We start from the raw sequence: 18,780 nt of genomic DNA, 5'->3' as shown, positions 1-18,780 counted from the left end.
CATTTACATCCAAAAACATGTAAATGTGCAATATTTGGTTTTCTATTGTTAAAAAGTTCATATGGGGTTTTCTAAAGAATAGGTCTAATTAAGGTTCTGTTCATAATATAACATGCGGTGTTAACTGCTTCTGCCCAAAAGTATTTTGGAAGAGGTGTGTCATTTAAAAGAGTTCTAGAAATTTCTTCTAGGGCTCTATTTTTCCTTTCTACTATTCCATTTTGTTGGGGTGTCCTTGGTGCAGAAAAGTTGTGTTCTATGCCATACTCATCACAAAACATTTCAAAATCATTGTTTTCAAATTCACCTCGATGATAACTTCTGATGGAGATGATTTTGAGATTCTTTTTGTTTTGAATGACTTTGGCAAGTCTTCTAAATGCATGAAATACATCATTCTTATGAGTAAGAAATAAAGTCCAAGTATATCTAGAATAATCATCAACAATTACTAATGCATAGTAACTTCCACCAAAACTCATGACCCTAGATGGTCCAAACAAATCCATGTGTAATAATTGCAATGGTTGAGTGGTAGAAACAATATTTTTAGATTTAAAGGATACTTTTGTTTGTTTACCTTTTTGGCATGCATCACATAACTTATCTTTTTCAAATTTTAATCTAGGCAATCCAATAACTAGATCTTTTGAAATTAACCTATTTAGATGATCCATGTTAATATGAGCAATTCTTTTATGCCATAACCATGGATCACAATCTCTACTTAAAAAACATCTATCATTTACAGATTTTTGTTTTAGATCAATCATGTAGACATTATTTTCTCTAAAACCTATATGTTTAATATCTTTGTCATGCTCATGCTTAATAACACATTTTTCAGAATCAAAAGATACTTTATATCCTTTATCACATAATTGACTAACACTTAATAAACTATGCTTCAAACCTTCTACAAGCAACACATTTTCAATAGGAGTAGAAGAACTCATACCTATTTTACCGACTCCAATAATTTTGCCCTTGTTGTTGTCGTCGTATGTAACATGTCCACTTTTCTTGGGGAAAATAGTTGTGAATTTGGATACATCACCGGTCATGTGCTTGGAACATCCACTGTCTATGTACCATTTCTTCCATATAGAATCTTCTTTGTTATTCTCATCAGATTTTGTCATGAGACACAAGTTGACTTAGTCTTCATCATGATCTTTGAGTAACCTGTTCCTGAAAACACTTTTTAAAGACAAAGAATCTAAAGAGGCCATTCTACAAGAAACCTGCTCTGATACCACTTGTTGGATCGAGTGGCCTCAAAATAATTAAGAAGGAGGGGTTGAATTAATTATTCCTAAACCTTTACTAATTAAAAAATTACTATTTTAAGGCTTTTACTAAATTGTTAAGAGAATGAGGAGTAAAAGAGAAAACTTAACAGAAAGTAAAAGCGGAAATTAAATGCACAACGGAAAGTAAAAGAGTAGGGAAGAAGGAAACAAACACACAAGAATTTTTATACTGGTTCGACAACAACCCGTGCCTACATCCAGTCCCCAAGCGACCTGCGGTCCTTGAGATTTCTTTCAACCTTGTAAAAATCCTTTTACAAGCAAAGATCCACAAGGGATGTAACCTCCCTTGTTCTCTTTGAACCTAGTGGATGTACCCTCCACTAGAACTTATCCACAAGAGATGTACCCTCTCTTGTTCTCAGTCAAACCCAAGTAGATGTACCCTCTACTTGTACCACAAAGGATGTACCCTCCAATGTGTTGAGACAAAGATCTCAGGCTGTTAAACCTTTGATACTTTGTGAATGGGGATACAAAAGAATTCTCAGGCGGTTAGTCCTTTGAAAACTTTTATATTAGGGAAAGGGAAGAATCAAAAGAATTCTCAAACTGTGTCTTATCGAATTCTTTGACAAGGGAGAAGGGAGACACAAAAGAATTTAGGTGGTTAGTCCTTTGTTCTTTTGGAAAAGGGAGAAGAAAGACACAAAAAGAATTCAGGCGGTTAGTCCTTGGCGAATTCTTTTTGGCAAAGGGAGAAGAGAATGAAAAGATGAATAGCACAAATTTTCAAGGTTTGAAAAACCAAAAAACTTCAGAAAGCTTTTGGTACAAAGAAGAAGAAGAAGTTCAAAGAGATTCAAGGCTTGTAAAGGATTGCAATGAAATGATTGGAAAAGTATTCAAGATGCTTGAAATGCAAAACAAAGCCTTACTTTTATAAACTCTTCATGTCTGGTCAAGAAGACCATTTAGAAGAGTTATAACTTTTAGAAAAACTTAAAACCAATTTGAAAAAGTCAAAACCTTTTTGATGAGTTACATCTTTTGATTTATCATAAACAGTCACTAGTAATCGATTACCAAATAAGTGTAATCGATTACACAAAGCTTTTGAGTGAAAAGATGTGACTCTTCACATTTGAATTTGAATTTCAACGTTCAAGGGCACTGGTAATCGATTACCAAAACATTGTAATCGATTATAGCTTTTTGAAAATAATTGGAACGTTGTAAATTCAGTTTGAAAACTTTTTTAAACTCATTTTGCTACTGGTAATCGATTACAACAATATGGTAATCGATTACCAGAGAGTAAAAACTCTTTGGTAAAAGGTTTTGTAAAAAATTCATGTGCTATTCAAAGTTTTTTAAAAAACTTTTTAATACTTATCTTGATTGAGTCTTCTCTTTATTCTTGAATCTTGAGTCTTCAATCTTGATCTTGATTCTTGAGATCTTGAACCTTGAATCTTGATTCTTGTCTCTAGACTTTCTTCTTGAGTCTTGAATTCTTCTTGATTCTTATCTTGAACTCTTGAATTGTTCTAGATTCACTTGAGCTGTTCTTGATTGATCTTTGAGCTTTTTTGTCATCACCTTTGTCATCATCATTGTTATAATCAAAACACCTTTGAATCACCTTTGATTCACCATGAATCTTTGCTTCTACAAGATGATGTTGATGTTGATAATGACATTGAGATGAGATGTTGTTGATGTTGAAAATGTCATTATGATGATGTATGTTGTGTATGTACATGAGGGATGTAGTGACCATGATGGATATCCCTAGTAGGGGAAATAGAGTGGTTAAAGAGTTTTAAGTATCTCTGGAGGGGAATGACTTAGAATATTTCATTATCCACGGTTAGTGCATTGATGGTGTCCATGCTTATACTCCATACTGCATGGAAATAATATAAACTTTGTCAGTAAGTATTTGTAGTTTCTCACAAGGGGGAATACTTGTACTTAGGGGCATGTCACTCGATTTGAAACTCCCTTGAGACTCAGGTTGATCACCATGGGGAGTTGCATGTGCACGACAAGGTGACCTCGACACTTGCTGCCTAGTTTTCATAAGTAACAGTGTTGCATGGACATGCTTAGGTTATTTCTTGATGAATGATACCACATTGCATTTGACAGTTGAGGTCAAGTGCATGCATCATACTAAGCATGATTGATTGGACTTGTGAAAGGCTGATGACTACTTGTTGAGTGTATGTTGGACCAATGGATGTTTGTGTATGATTATGGTATTTGTTAATATTTTTTTTCCTAATCACGATCATTTGATTTTTGTGTTGATTTCTTTTATAATAAACTCACCCTTTCAATTTTTTTAATGTGTGGTTGGTACCTGTGATGATCGCGAACGTTCGTTCATGGGATCAGATGGACAACAGTAGAGTACATGAAGTGAGATTCTTTTGTAGAGCCGCCAAGATAACGTGATGAGGTTGGGATTATTTTGGGAGAGAGTTGTGTTTTATTAGTCAACTCCTCCATAGCTGGTTCTATAATTCTTTTTGAATTAAGGATGTAAATCACAAATTTAATTATATGTATGAACTAATTTACTTTTCATTATGTGAATGATGTGTACTAAGTTTTTATATATATATATATATATATATATATATATATATATATATATATATATATATATATAAGTAATTGTGCATTGTTTGGTGAATGTATTTCTTGAAAAATTTACTCTCATTTTTTTATAAGCAAATTAACAGGTTTTCATTCAAAAAATAAAATTTAACCGGTTTTGAGTAGTGATATCGCAGTGACAAGGCGGGTCGTTACAGAAAAGACCAAAGGAACCTGAGTAGAACAACTGTCATATGTCTTGTGGGCATACCAGACAACACCCCATTTTGCCACACGAGAAACACCATTCAAGATGGTGTATGAGACTAAAGCGATCAATGTTGTGGAAATAGGAGAACCGACCTTCAAAATTGCAAACTTGAATATGAGCCAGAATGAAGGCAATCTCAAAACTGAGTTTGATCTCATTGAAGAAAGAGAAATATCTGGCATAATAGATGTGACATTGAAAAGAAAAACAGCAGCCAAGTATAACAAAATGGTCATCCCACGCACCTTTGAAGAAGGAGACTTTGTCTTGCGCAAAGCTGGTGTCAATGGAAAAAATAATCACTAGGGAAAACTCACTAAAAATTGGAAAGGACCTTACAGAGTAAGAGCAAAAACTGAGAAAAAAGCTTATATTTTGGAGACACTCATGGGAGAAAGAATTCCACGTACTTGGAACACATACAACCTACGTAACTACTATAGCTAAACAAGGAAATTGACAAGAATAAGAAGTCATAAAGACATATATTCCTAGATATATTCTAATTCTTGCAAGAAAGCCGAGAAACACATACAATGCCCGTGTAGTCCTTTTGAAAAAGGACATCAATAAAATGAGAAAGTTCCCACAATATCATCTCAAAAGCTATGACATGATAAAGTCCTACTTGTTCAGCTACATGTAGGCACCTCGGGAAATGGGTTCCTAAACTGGGGTAAAATCTTACAAAGTCCTACTTGTTCAGCTACATGTAAGCACATCGGGAAACGGGTTCCCAAACCGGGGTAAGATCTTACAAAGTCCTACTTGTTCAGCTATATGTAGGCACTCCGGGAAATGAGTTCCCAAATTAAGATAAAATCTAAAAAAGAACCTACAAAAACTGTAGGTAAAATCTTAAAAAGTCCTACTTTAAAAAATTTGTTGGTACACTGGGAAATGGGTTGCTAAACCAGTATAAGTATCGCAAGTACAAAAATGACCTACAAAATCTGAAAACACTATAGTAAGCACATTCATAAATTGGCAAAAATCACTCTAAAGAGATTCATAAAACGAATTAGCACCTATAAGCGAAAGGCAAAAAAAGAAAAATGTGTAGGTCAAAACAATATTTAAAGTTGGCAAAACAAATACGCATGATGGAAAATTTCTTGTTCATTCAAAATTGACAAAATTACAATGGTTTCAGAACAAGCCTTACATTGGATCATTACACATTTACAGTGAAGATGACTAAAACACCTATTTAGAGGTAGCATTCATAATAAATACACAAAGGGAAAAGAGACTATAAAAGAAAAAATGTCCCAAAAGCATCTTTCAGCCCACACGAACTTTCCTGATGAGAGTAAGCCAAAATAGAAGCACGCCATCATCTAGATCATTTGGGTGGGCTAGAAGAAGAAAGCCTTCTGATGCCTTTGTCCCTTTCGCAATCTAGGTGGAGTGAGTGCAGAAGAACCCCAAGAAGTGCAAGAGACCTACTAGTTTTTGAATTTTTAGTCACTCAAGCCATTTTGAAAAGAATCAAGCAAACAACTTCCAACCTCACGTTAGCCACTCTTGCATTTTGAAAGCAACAAACACGTGCATCAAAATGGCTAGAGTGACTAATGGAAGGGGAGGCTGATGTAAAAAAGAAAGAGAAATATCCAGAAAGGTTTATGACCAAATGAACTCTGAAGAAAATATTGATATGAAGAAAGCAAAAGGAATATGGTATTTATAGAAGAATAAAAGAGTGAAAATAATGAAAAAAAGGCACCAAGAAACGTACCAGTTATGAAAACAAAGAGAGAGTGTGGGTAAATACAAAACAACACGTTAGCGCAATAAATGACATGGAAGTTTAAAAGGTAAAACAATATGACCTACGAAATCTATAGGCACCTCGGGAATGGGTTCCCAAACTAGAATAATATAAAGTTGGGCAAAGCTACAGAGCGAAAACCGAAACATAAATGCAAGTTATAGCGACGGAAGGGCCAAGTTAAGGAATCAACTATCAACATAAGGAAAAAGGTAAAAAGTTAATAAAGAATGAAGGTATGAAAATATTTCACATAGGCTTATGACTTATGTAGAATATACAAACGAGGAATAACATACAATTAACCCCTGTAAAGAAAATCGAAAAACATGACTAAAATATATGAATAGATTTTCATTTTACTTCATGATTGTTTACATTTAAAGGAATAGGTGTTACAATAGTCACAACATAAGGCGAAGACTCTTATCTTGATGATGATAGAACAAAGAAGAAAAGTAACTTGGCATGGAAAGCTGACTTAAAGAAGACAACATTCAAGTTGGAACACAAGTGAAGGACACACACCACAAAAATCAACACATCACCAAATCCATTCGGAGGTGTCGTGGGCTTGTACCTTTAGAAGACTAACCTCAAGGAAATGCTCCAATCACTAATCAAAAACATTTGGGACAAAGCCTATATCTTACAACTATGTAAAATATCTTGATAAAAAATGCAAAATAAAAAGGCTAAAAAAATATTCTTGGATAGACTCAAAGGCCTCATCAACTATCAAAACATCTTCAACCATTAAGAACAAAAGGTAGAATTTTAGAACAATGATTCAAGATATTTTGGATAGTTGATGAAGAAAAAGAATCAAGAAAAAGCTCGAACAAATAATAAAGCAAAGACAATTATTTATAGGCCAATTCGCAACAAAAATCGATGGGCATGATTGCAACAACCAATCAGAAATAAGGAGAATTAAAGCGCCATTAATGAGTGACAACTACAATTCAGGAGGTAGTTTCATAGTGAATAATAACAAACATCATCAAAAAATATATGGTCAGAGATCGAGAGCAGAAAAATCATAGAATAAACAAAGACAATTGTTCACGAGAAATAAAAATAAACCAATATTCAAAGCAAAAGTAGTATTCAAGTACAAGTAAAACTGGCAGACACCAATTCTTCAAGGTCCTTCAAGACCAACATTGACATTGGAAGCTCCAATGAACCTTTATTCAACATTAGTTTCCAGGGTTTTGATAAACCCATCAACCATTACATCATTAGGAGTTCCCAAATTGTCAATCTCCTAAGAAATAAAATCTTGATTTATAGTACCAGGGGCCCTAGGATGAGTCAGACGAAGCTCACCATTATCCCACATGTAGAATTCTCTATCAACAATTTCACAAAGGGGACTGCAAAAAGACTTCTTGATACTGACCATTGGATGGAGCTACTTAACTTGCCTCAAAGTGTTGTTAAAAGAGTCTCTCGCGACAAGCGAATCACATAGGTTGGGAAAGGTGGAAGAGGCTTTGTTGAAATATTTTGAAGCACTTGATGTTTGTCCCTTAAGGTTTAGAAAAGAGAGAATGGTGATTTATAGTAACAAAACACTGAAGTTTTCTTGGGGGCCAGATAATTATTCTGGAACTGTCAATAGGGAGTGTATTTTTTGAGAAATGACATGTTTGAAAAACAAATTAAAAAGGGGAGTGTGTAAGCAAAGAAGGGGAGTGAATATAACAATTATCTAATTTATTTGATGTTGCTTTGATGACAAGTGGAGATGGGCTTTGTATAGAGAGGAAGGAGCTCTTTGGGTGGAGGTTCTTGAGTCTAATTAGGAGGGATGAAGAGGTCTTTTGAAGGAAGGCACTCAATCTCATTCATCACCTTGGTAGCGAGATTTAAAGTTGGTATGTGGAGAGAGATGTCAAAATAGAGAAAAAATTTCCATAATGTAACAAAAAATTATCAAAATATACAACTCTCCCCATTATTTACCAAAATATACAATTTTACTATTTACAGTGTAAATTCGGGTTAGAGGGATCCAAATTTACACTTTTTTTTTCAAAAAAAAATTGCAATTTGGTGTTGTGAATTCGGATCCCCTAAACCCAAATTCTCAACATGGTTTTCATTTTTTTAAAATTTTTTAAAAATATTTATAGATAAAGGAAATTAATAAAATTTGAGAAAATTATGAAGTTAAACAAAATTAGTTAAAAATACTACAGTGTAAATTTGTTTTGAAGATCTACATTAGTATTAAATTGTACAGTCGAAAAATGTTTTATTAATTTATGAATGATGTGAAATGAAATACATTGATAGTAAAAAAAAAATTGTTTGACTTGAACTTCTGGGACGGTAGGGGCACCTATTTTTCGAATGACCAACTAGCCTGTAGATTCAATACCATTTTGGTTGACCCTTTTCTCTTTCATCCATATTTGTTCGTATTCTTGGGAGAAATAAGAAGTCAGACCATTGCTAACTCGAGATTAGCTTTCATTTTTCCAAATGGATCAATCACTCACAACCAAACTGGTGTTTATTTTCAAAGTCCCACTCCAACACCAATGCGAGTTCCTTATGACTATTCTTTTGAGACACTCAAGAGTAGAATGTACAACACCCTTCGGCTAACCATGCCAAAGTGGCTTTTTGGGTTACTCCTTCACTGGAAAAAATCCAATAAGATTTGACATTCCTTCGAGATGTAGCATGGACAAACTCAAGGATTTAATCAAGCAAGATGCACTTGTGGGGCTTCTCCCTTATGGAATTCATAAATCACAGGTAGTCAGACGATTGTTCTTTCGACAACCAGGTCATGTTAAGTATTCAGAAAATTTAATTGAATATGAAATAACATAATTGAAAAACGATGAAGACGTGCTAAAGGTGTTAGTCGAATCCAACTACTAGAAACGATCCTATCCAATAGAAATTTTAGCTATTTTTAACAAACTAGTAACCGAAATGGAACAAGACATGTCTCCTGCACAACATCTTTCAGACTATCATTAGTTTCGTCATATTTGCATTGCAATTGTATTTTTTTAGTATGTTTCGTTATTGTTGTCTATCATCTCAGTCACCACACTGTTTAATTTTATGTCTATTATATAACAAAGATGTATCAATTATTTATTCACAGTGTTTTTTAATTTGTTTTAATACTACTAACTGTTGGATCAAGTGGCCTCGAAATTAAAAAGGGGGGTTGAATTAATTATTAATGTGCCTTGACTAATTAAAAACTTATCCTTCTTAATGTTACTAGTTTTAATTAGGCTTTTACTACAAAGTTAAGAAAGTAAAGAACAAAAACATAAATTTAACCAAAAGTAAAAGCGGCAATTAAAAGTACACAGCGAAAATTAAAGAGTGTAGGGAAGAAGAAGACAAACACAAGATTTATACTGGTTCGACAACAACCCATGCCTACATCCAGTTCCCAAGGAACCAACGGTTCTTGAGATTTCTTTCAACCTTGTAAAATCCTTTACAAGCCAAAGATCAACAAGGGATGTACCCTCCCTTGTTCTCTTTGAACAACCAACTGGATGTACCCTCCACTTGAACTGATCCACAAGAGATGTACCCTCTCTTGTTCTCAGTATAACAACCCAAGTAGATGTATCCTCTACTTGTGCCACAAAGGTTGTACCCTCCAATGTGTTAGGACAAAGAATTCTCAGGCGGTTAGTCCTTTGAATCTTTGTAAGGGAAAACAAAAGATATCTCAGGCGGTTAGTCCTTTGAAATCTTTTGTTTAAGGGGAAAGGAAGAATCAAAAGAATTCTCAGGCGGTTAGTCCTTTGAATTCTCTTGGAAAGATAGAAGGGAGACACAAAAGAATTATGACGGTTAGTCCTTTTATTCATTTGGCAAAGGGAGAAGAGAAGAAAAGATAGCACACTTTTGTTTTCTGCAGAATTTTCACTTGCAAAAAAACAAGGTTTGGAAAAACAAAACTTAGAAAGATTTTTGGCAAAAGAAGAACAAGAAGAGAGATGAGTAGAAAGGAATTCTTAGAAGTTCTCAAAAATTGTTAAAGAGTTGTAAAAAATTCTTATTGAATGCAAGTCAAGGTCTTACTTTTATAGACTCTTCATGTCTGGTCAAGAAAACCATTGGAAGAGTTATAACCTTGAGAAAATCATGTCAAGAGTTACAACTTTTGACCTTTTATTCAAAAGTTATCACTGGTAATCGATTACCGTAATCATGTAATCGATTACACAATGCATTTTATGAAAAGTTGTGACTCTTCACAATTGGATTTGAATTCCAACGTTCAGATACACTGGTAATCGATTACCAATATAGTGTAATCGATTACACTATTTGAAAAATATTTTGGAACGTTGTAAATTAGTTAAAAAATTTTGAAATCAAATTTGGTCACAGGTAATCGATTACCAGAGAGTAAATACTCTGGGAACTTAGAAAATTTTTTAGAAAACTTCTTTGTAAAACAAAATTGTGCTATGTTTGGATTTTTGAAGAATACTTCCCTTGTGAAGTCTTGATTGTTGCTTCTTGATTTCTTCTCTTGAATCTTGAAATCAACTTCTCTTGAATCTTGAGTCTTGAATCTTGATCTTGATTGTTATTGAATCTTGAATCTTGAAACTTAATTGTTCTTGAATCTTGATTCTTTGAGACTTGATTCTTGAAGCCTGATTCTTTGGAACTTGCTTAACTCTTGATTCTTTGGCATCATCAAAATAATCTTGGAAGTCATTGCTTCCACACTAACTAATTTTTTCATTTTTTAATTAACATATATAACAAAACAAAATCATCAACAACACATAAATTTAGCTTAAAAAAATACCTACAGCGTAACTAAAAAATTATATTATAATTTTCTCAAATTTTATTAATTTCCTTTATCTATAAAAATTTAAAAAAAGTTAAAAAAAATGAAAACCATATTGAGAATTCGGGTTTGGGGGACCTGAATTCTCAACACCAAATTGCAAATTTTTTTGAAAGACACAATGTAAATTCAGGTCCCCCAACCCGAATTTACACTGTGAATAGTAAAGTTGTATATTTTGGTAAATAATGGGGGGAGTTATATATTTTGGTAATTTTTTTGTATATTAGGGAAAAATTTTCCAAAATAGAAGGTTTGATAGGAGACTCACTTGGAAAATTGGAATGGGAAACCAAGCAAGGTTTTGGCTTAGATAATTTGGGTGAGGAAGATGGCTTGGTAGAAAAATTCCCTAGATTGTACAATATTTTCACACAACAAAATGAGCTTGTTGAGAGAATGGGTCATTGGAGGGAAGGGATTTAGGAATAGGGTCTTGTATGGAGACGAGGTATGTTTGAGTGGGAGAGAAATCAATTAGAAGAGCTAAGTACTTTATTTGGTAACATTAGCTTATACAAGAATCATAAAGACAATTGGATTTGGAAGGTGGAGGTATCCGGAATTTTTTTCAGTTAGCTCGGCTTACAAAGAAATCCATTTGGATTTGGTGGGGTCACAAAATTCAAATTTGATGCAGGATATTTGGTGGTTGAAAGTTCAACCAAAGGCTGTTTTTCTAATGTGGAGAATGATGCTCAATAAATTGCCAACTAAAGACAATCTTAGAATAAGAAATATAAGCTTGATAAAGAGGAGAGCAAATGTGTCATTTGTAAGATATAAATTGCCAACCAAAGACAATCATTAAGACATTGTTTCTTCTCATGCCCAAAGATCAGTTGTAATTTTAATGTTTATTTCAAAAGATTTTTTTAAAAAAAGATTTAATTAAAGAATATTATAAATTATTTATAACTAACATAATTTGTTTCAAACGTTGGAGATTTTGATAGTTAACATAATTTATTTTTTATCGTTGGAAATTTTATTAACCAACAATATTTGCTTTGACCATTTAAAACAATTAATTGATAATATCTTTTAATTGTGATGTTACCATATATTTTTGTTTCACTAACTAACACTCACCAACCAAGCACAACAACCTGGGCCACGTATTGCACCACGTACTCCACAAAGAAAGATTATAAATGCAGGTGCATGTGAATGCTCCAGGGAATTAATTGCCAAAAAGCCAAGGATCACATATATACCGACCATACATATGTCTTTCCTACATACACATAATTATAATTCCTTTGGCATTTTTTGTTTCTGAACAAAATATGGGTGTATACTTGAGCAAATTGGTCTAATCATATTTTTTTATATTATTATTATTTGCTCCTCCTTTTTGCTTCAATTAATTTTCTCCCTCTTTATTCCTGGGTTGTTTATCTTTGCGAGTTTTGTAACCTTAGCTCCGCTAAGACTTTCATGTTGTATCCTAGGAGGTTTGCGTGGGATACCGTAGATAAACCTTTTAGGTCAATGACTGCCACAACTCAGGAAGTTCAGCCGCATTCATGATTTTTGACTTCAGCAACAACAATCTAAAAGGCTTATATCATGGTTGAAGCCACAAAACTTGTCAACAATGCCGACGCTTCCAACCCCAAACAACCTTTGCCAAGCCGCTGCCTGACATCTCAAAAATTGAGGTCTTCGCTGGCCAAAAATTTTGTCGTTGGCAGGAACACGCTCATACCTTGTTGGACATGCATAGAGTTGTCTTCGTTCTTTCCACTCCCAAACCTGATGCCGCTGCTGATGCCAGTCAACTTCAACAATGGGTTCAAGCCAATAAGGTATGTCATCACACTTTGTTAAGTGTCTTGTCTAATGATCTTTTCGATGTCTACTGCTCTTACAAGAAATCCAAAGAGATATGGGACTCTATCATACTCAAATACATTGTCGAGGACATGGTCAAATAGAGATTCATCATCGCCAACTACTATTGTTGGATCATGAACTAAGGTACAAATCATCAAATACCATAAGCTACTAGAAGACCTGAAGACTGAAAGCATCTCTTTGTCTGACGAGTTCGTTTCTGAACTCTTGATTGAGAAGATGTTGGAGTCCTGGACAAACTATAAACAATAGTTAAAGCACAGGCACAAACAGATGTCACTGCTAGACCTTATCACCCACATTATCATTGAAGATACAAATAGGAAGGAAAGTGTTGCAGCAAGGACCAAAGCAATGTCTGCCAAGGCAAACATGGAACAAGACAAACAGTTTCATAAGAGGCATGTCAACAAAACTGATCACAATAACAAGAAAAAGTACAAACATAATAACCCACATGTTTCTCCTTCTAATCCCATCCCACGTGCTCTTGCTTCTAATCCTTTTTTCAAGAAAAAAGTAGCATGTTTTGTTTATGGGAAGCCAGGACATTTTTCTCCTCAGTGTAGGTACAGAGTTGTGAGAAATGACAATCCTCCTAAGCCTAGGGATAACCTGGTTGAAGGGTATGACAATATTGTTGTGGTCATTTCTTAAGTGAATCTTGTCACCAATGTGAACAAATGGGGGGTAGCCTCTAAGGCTACTAGGCACAGTTGTGCTAATAAGAGTATGTTTACCTCCTACACTGCTATGGGGGATGGGGAAGAACAAGTTTATCTTGGTAATTCGAGAACTACTCCGGTTCAAGAAAAGGGAAAAGTTCTTCTCAAGCTCACGTCTAGAAAAACACTAGCTTTGAATGATGTGCTACATGTTCCCTCTATCAGAATTAACCTTGCATTTTTGGGAAAGGTTAGGGTAAAGATATCCTTTGATTTTGATAAGGTAGTTATGACTAAGAATAATATATTTGTGGGGAATAGGTTATTGTGATCAGGGTCTCTTTGTACTTAATGTTTCTAAAGTGATTAATGAGAATGCATCTTCTTCTGCTTACTTGATTGATTCTTATGATATATGGCAAGCTAGATTAGGACATGTTAATCCAACATATGTTATGAAATTGCAACGACTAGGTTTAATTAATGTGCATGATAAATAAAGTAAGAAATGTGAAATATGTGTTGAATCAAAATTAACTAAGAAATCATGTCCTTCTGTACAACGTGAAACTGAACTGTCATGCTTAATTCATTCTGATCTTGTTGATTTAAAACAAACTATGAAAATAGGAGGTAAGAGTTATTTTGTAACCTTTATAGATGATTACTCTAGATATACTAAAGTTTATCTAATTAGACACAAAGATAAAGCATTTGATATGTTTTTATCTTATAAAGCCAAAGTTGAAAATCAATTGAATAGAAAAATCAAAAGGCTAAAACCCGATATGGGTGGTGAGTACACTTTGTTTAATGACTTTTGTGAAAATGAATGTATAATTCATGAAGTAACCCCACCTTATTCACCCGAGTCAAATGAAGTAGCTAAAAGGAAAAATAAAACCCTTAAGGAAATGATGAATGCTTTACTTGTTAGTTCATCTTCTCCTAACAACCTTTAGGGAGAAGCCTTTTTGAATGCTTGTTTTTTACAAAATAGAATTCCACATAAGAAAACAGGTTTGATCCCTTATGAGTTATGGAAAGGATATAAACCAAACCTGAAATATCTGAGAGTGTGAGGGTGCCTAGCCAAAGTGATGTTACCCAATCCAAAGAAAAGGAAAATAGGATCTAAGACTTATGATTGCTTGTTTATTGGTTATGCTGAACATAGTACTGCCTATAGGTTTCTAGTTCTTAAGAGTGATATGATTGAGTGTGACACCATCGGGGAGACTAAAAATGTCGAATTCTTTGAGGACGTTTTCCCTTTGAGGACGTTTTCCCTTTGAGGTCTAGTGCTAGTTCCAGTATCGTTTCTAGTCTTGAACAACTAGTTGAAACCTATAGTGAATCTATAAGCGAGGATTTGAGGAGAAGTAAAAGACATTGGACAAAGAAATCTTTTGTAGATGACTTTTATACATATCTTATTGAGGATGATCCCTTAATTTTTTTAGAAGCTATTAATTCTTTAGATGCAAACCTTTGGGAGCAAGCCATTAGGATTGAAATTGATTCTATTAAAAAGAATAATTCATGGACTTTAGTAGATATACTTGAGGGTGCAAATCCTATTGGATGTAAATGGATCTTTAAGAGGAAGTATAACCCTAATGGATCTATAGATAAGTAAAAGGCAAGGTTGGTTGCTAAAGGGTTTACTCATAAACCTAACATAGATTTTTTTGATGTCTTTGCACCTGTTACAAGGATTTGCTCCATTAGGATTTTGATAGCCTTAGCTGCAGTCCATAAGTTAGTGATTCATCTGATAGATGTTAAGAAAACTGTCTTGATTGGTGATTTAGAGGAAGAGATATATATGACTCAACCTGAGGGGTGTGTGGTGGATGGTCAAGAGAACAAAGTGTGCAAACTTTTGAAATCCCTATATGGTTTAAAACAAGCACCTAAACAATGGCATGAAATGTTTAATGAGACTTTACTTGTTGATGGTTTTTCTAGTAGTGATGTTGATAGATACGTGTATACAAAGTCTGTGAATGATGATCATGTTATTATATGCTTGTATGTGGATGACATGCTTATTTTTGGTACTTGCAATGATATAGTTTTTAAAACTAAATCTTTCTTAGCATCTAAATTTGATATGAAAGACATGGGTGAAACAAGTGTTATTTTGGGAGTTAAAGTTATAAGGAAGGGAGATAGTATATTACTATCCCAAGGGCATTATGTTGAGAAACTCCTTAGGAAGTATAAATATTATGACTTTAAGTCAGTGAGTACCCCTTATGATGCTAACTCTCAAAGAAAAATAGAGGAGAAGCAATTGTTCAAACTCAATATGCCTAAATCATTAGAAGCTTACTGCATTTGATAAACTTTTCTAGACCTGATATTGCATATGTAGTAGACAGATTGAGTAGATATACCCATAGTCCTAATAAGGACCATTAGGATGCACTTGCTAGACTCATGAGATATCTGAGAGGTACCATGAATTATGGTATTAAATACAATGTATTTCCCGCAATACTTGAAGGATATAGTGAGGCCAACTGGATCTCTTATTCAAATGAGACAAAATTCACTAGTGGTAATGGGTTTACTCTTGGTGGTGGTGCGGTAGCTTGAAGATCATCCAGACAAACTATTATTGTTAGATCAACAATGGAGTCGGAGTTTGTTGCTCTAAAAATGGCTGGTAGTGAGGCTGGGTGGTTGAAAAATTTCCTAGCTAACATTCATTTGGGAATAAAACTGACCCCATCAATATTTATGCATTGTGATTCTCAATCAACAATAGTTGTGGCTAAGAATAAAACATTCAATGGAAAAAATAGACATATACAACTAAGACATAATGTGGTTAAGCAGCTGCTAAAAGATGGAACAATTTTCATAGATTATGTGAAGTCAGAAGGAAACTTAGCAAATCCTTTGACAAAACCCCTAGGGAGGAATATGATATTAGAAACATTAAGGGGAATGGGACTTAAGCCACTTGAAAATAAACAAGTGATGATAACTCAACCTTTGTAATTAGAGATCCCATGAAGAAGGTTCATATGGGTAAAAACAAGCCACTTGTCAATTTGCTAACACGCTAATTGATTTCTATCAATTTCCTTTTAATCCATTTCTATGGTGTGAGAAAGTGTTAGAGTTGTATTAATGAGAGGTTAAACTTTATAATAAACTTTACGTGTTTGAGAAAGTTTTACATCTTATAAAGTTTTTAATGATTTTCATATCCCTTATGGGTGGTGTATGATTTGCAGCGTGCACTTGATGAAATCACCTATATAAGTGTCAAGTGGGGCCACTTGCATGAGATCTTGGCGAGATTTCTAGAGCACTCATGAATATTGGGCACGTGCATGACCTAGTAGTGCAACACAATGATAACAACAAAGACTATAGGAGTGTCTTGTGATTGGTAGACCACTGCCACACACCAAGTGTTTTTGGTTCCTATAGCTTACTACGCCAACTACACTATGTGTTAAGTCCTATCAGTCTAGGTCTGGTTCATATAGCTTGCTATACCACGTTCAATGCATTACACCTCATATTAACCCATAAATTTTCTTTTATTTCAAAAGAATTTTTAAAAAAAATATTTAATTAAAGGATATTATATATTATTTATAACTAACATAATTTGTTTCAAACGTTGGAGATTTTGATAACTAACATAATTTGTTTCTGAACGTTGGAGATTTTGATAACTAACATAATTTGTTTCTAAACTTTGGAGATTTTGTTAACTAACATAATTTGTACACATCATTATAATTCCTTTGGCAATTTTTGTTTCTGAAAAAAAATATGGGTGCACAAGCATCTTGGTTTGATCATATTTTTTATATTATTATTATTTGTTCCTCCTCTTTGCTTCAATTAATCTCTCTCCCTCTTTATTCTTGGGTTGTTTATCTTTGTAAGTTCTATAACCTTAACTCCACTAAGACGTTCATATTGTACCCTAGGAGGTGTTCGGCCCGGCCGGTTAAACTAGTCCAATCGGGACCCGGTGGCCTAATCGGACTGGTTTTACTATTAGATCGATCATGCAATTGACCTGGAATGACTCTGTCAAACACAACCAATTAGGTACTGGATCCCGGTTGGACCGACCCGACCGGTTTTACAAAAAAAAAAAAAAATAGACCACCTCTACGACGTCGTTTTAATGTCTCATTATTATCAATTATTATTTTGGATTTCGGAGTATGGATGAAATTTTCTTACTCAAATAATATTAGTTATATATTTATATATAATAGATAAAATATAATTTTTAATTTTTAATATATATCGAGTTAAACCGATTCAATTAGTGACTTATCGGTTGGACCACTGACTCATTACCTTAAACGGGTCAATGGTCGAATCGAGATTCACAACTATAATTTGATGGACAATTATTGTTACGGAGGATCTCTTTTTCCGCATGATCTTGGCTACAAGGGAAGAGAAAAAGTTTAAAATATTCTTTCAATCAATGGTTAGTGTCCCCAGGAACGTGTATATTGAAAATTCTGTGCAATGGCACTGAATGAGGGTGAGAATGTCATGATTCTGGTATTATTAAGTGGGCAGGTGATTGGTGGCCTATATCTCTTGGTGTTAGTAAATGGTCTGGGTGCTGATATTTGGTCTGCATTAATGCCATCAGGTTTGGTGAATTATTTTGGAAAAGGAGCCACGTACACTGATCATGGTGGGATGGCTTGGGGCCTGAATGTATATTGTTTTACTGTTTGAGGGGTCATTGGTTACATATTTTTTCTTAATCTTCCAGTTTACCGGTGAAAAGTGACTACCGTTAATGATAAATAAAATTTAATGAAGAATTATTTTTATCAAGAATTGAAAATTTGATACTTTTTAAATAATTCAATCTTAACTTTAACATATTAATTACTTTTATTTATTTATGAAACTCTTCCTCATTAATATTGTGTAACCATTTATATATTGAAGAGTATTTTTTTCTACTGGAACCTATGTAAATCTGGTATTTCTATTTCTGGTACCTGTTTATTTTTATAAAAAGTTTTTTTTTGCTGATAAAAAACCGGTCAGATTTTCAATTTAAACAAACAAAATGGTACTCCCTCTAAACTTATATATAAGCAAAAACAATTATTTTTACATTGACTAAGAAAGTTAGTTAAACTCATTTAATTTTATCAATCTCAAATAAAAAATAAAATTATTCCTAAACTATTCATTTTAGGAGTTTGATATCATGAATAAAATAAAATTCTTGAAAATAAAGTTACAATCAAATGAGGTGTTTTGGGAATGATATAGTTAAATAGGGATAAATTAGTTAGATTTGTTAATATTTATGTGTAAGATACAAAACAACTTTTTTGCTTATATATGAGTTCAAAAGAAATACAACAAAATAAAATCAAAACGGCTCAAAATCAAGTTAAAACCAATGTAAAAACATTCATCCAATCATTGCTAAATGCTAATTATTAAAAATTCGATTTTTTTAT

This window comes from Glycine soja, chromosome 1 (genome assembly GCF_004193775.1).
Source record: "Glycine soja cultivar W05 chromosome 1, ASM419377v2, whole genome shotgun sequence".
Classification (NCBI taxonomy): domain Eukaryota; kingdom Viridiplantae; phylum Streptophyta; class Magnoliopsida; order Fabales; family Fabaceae; genus Glycine; species Glycine soja.
Note: the sequence above shows the minus strand (reverse complement) of the source record.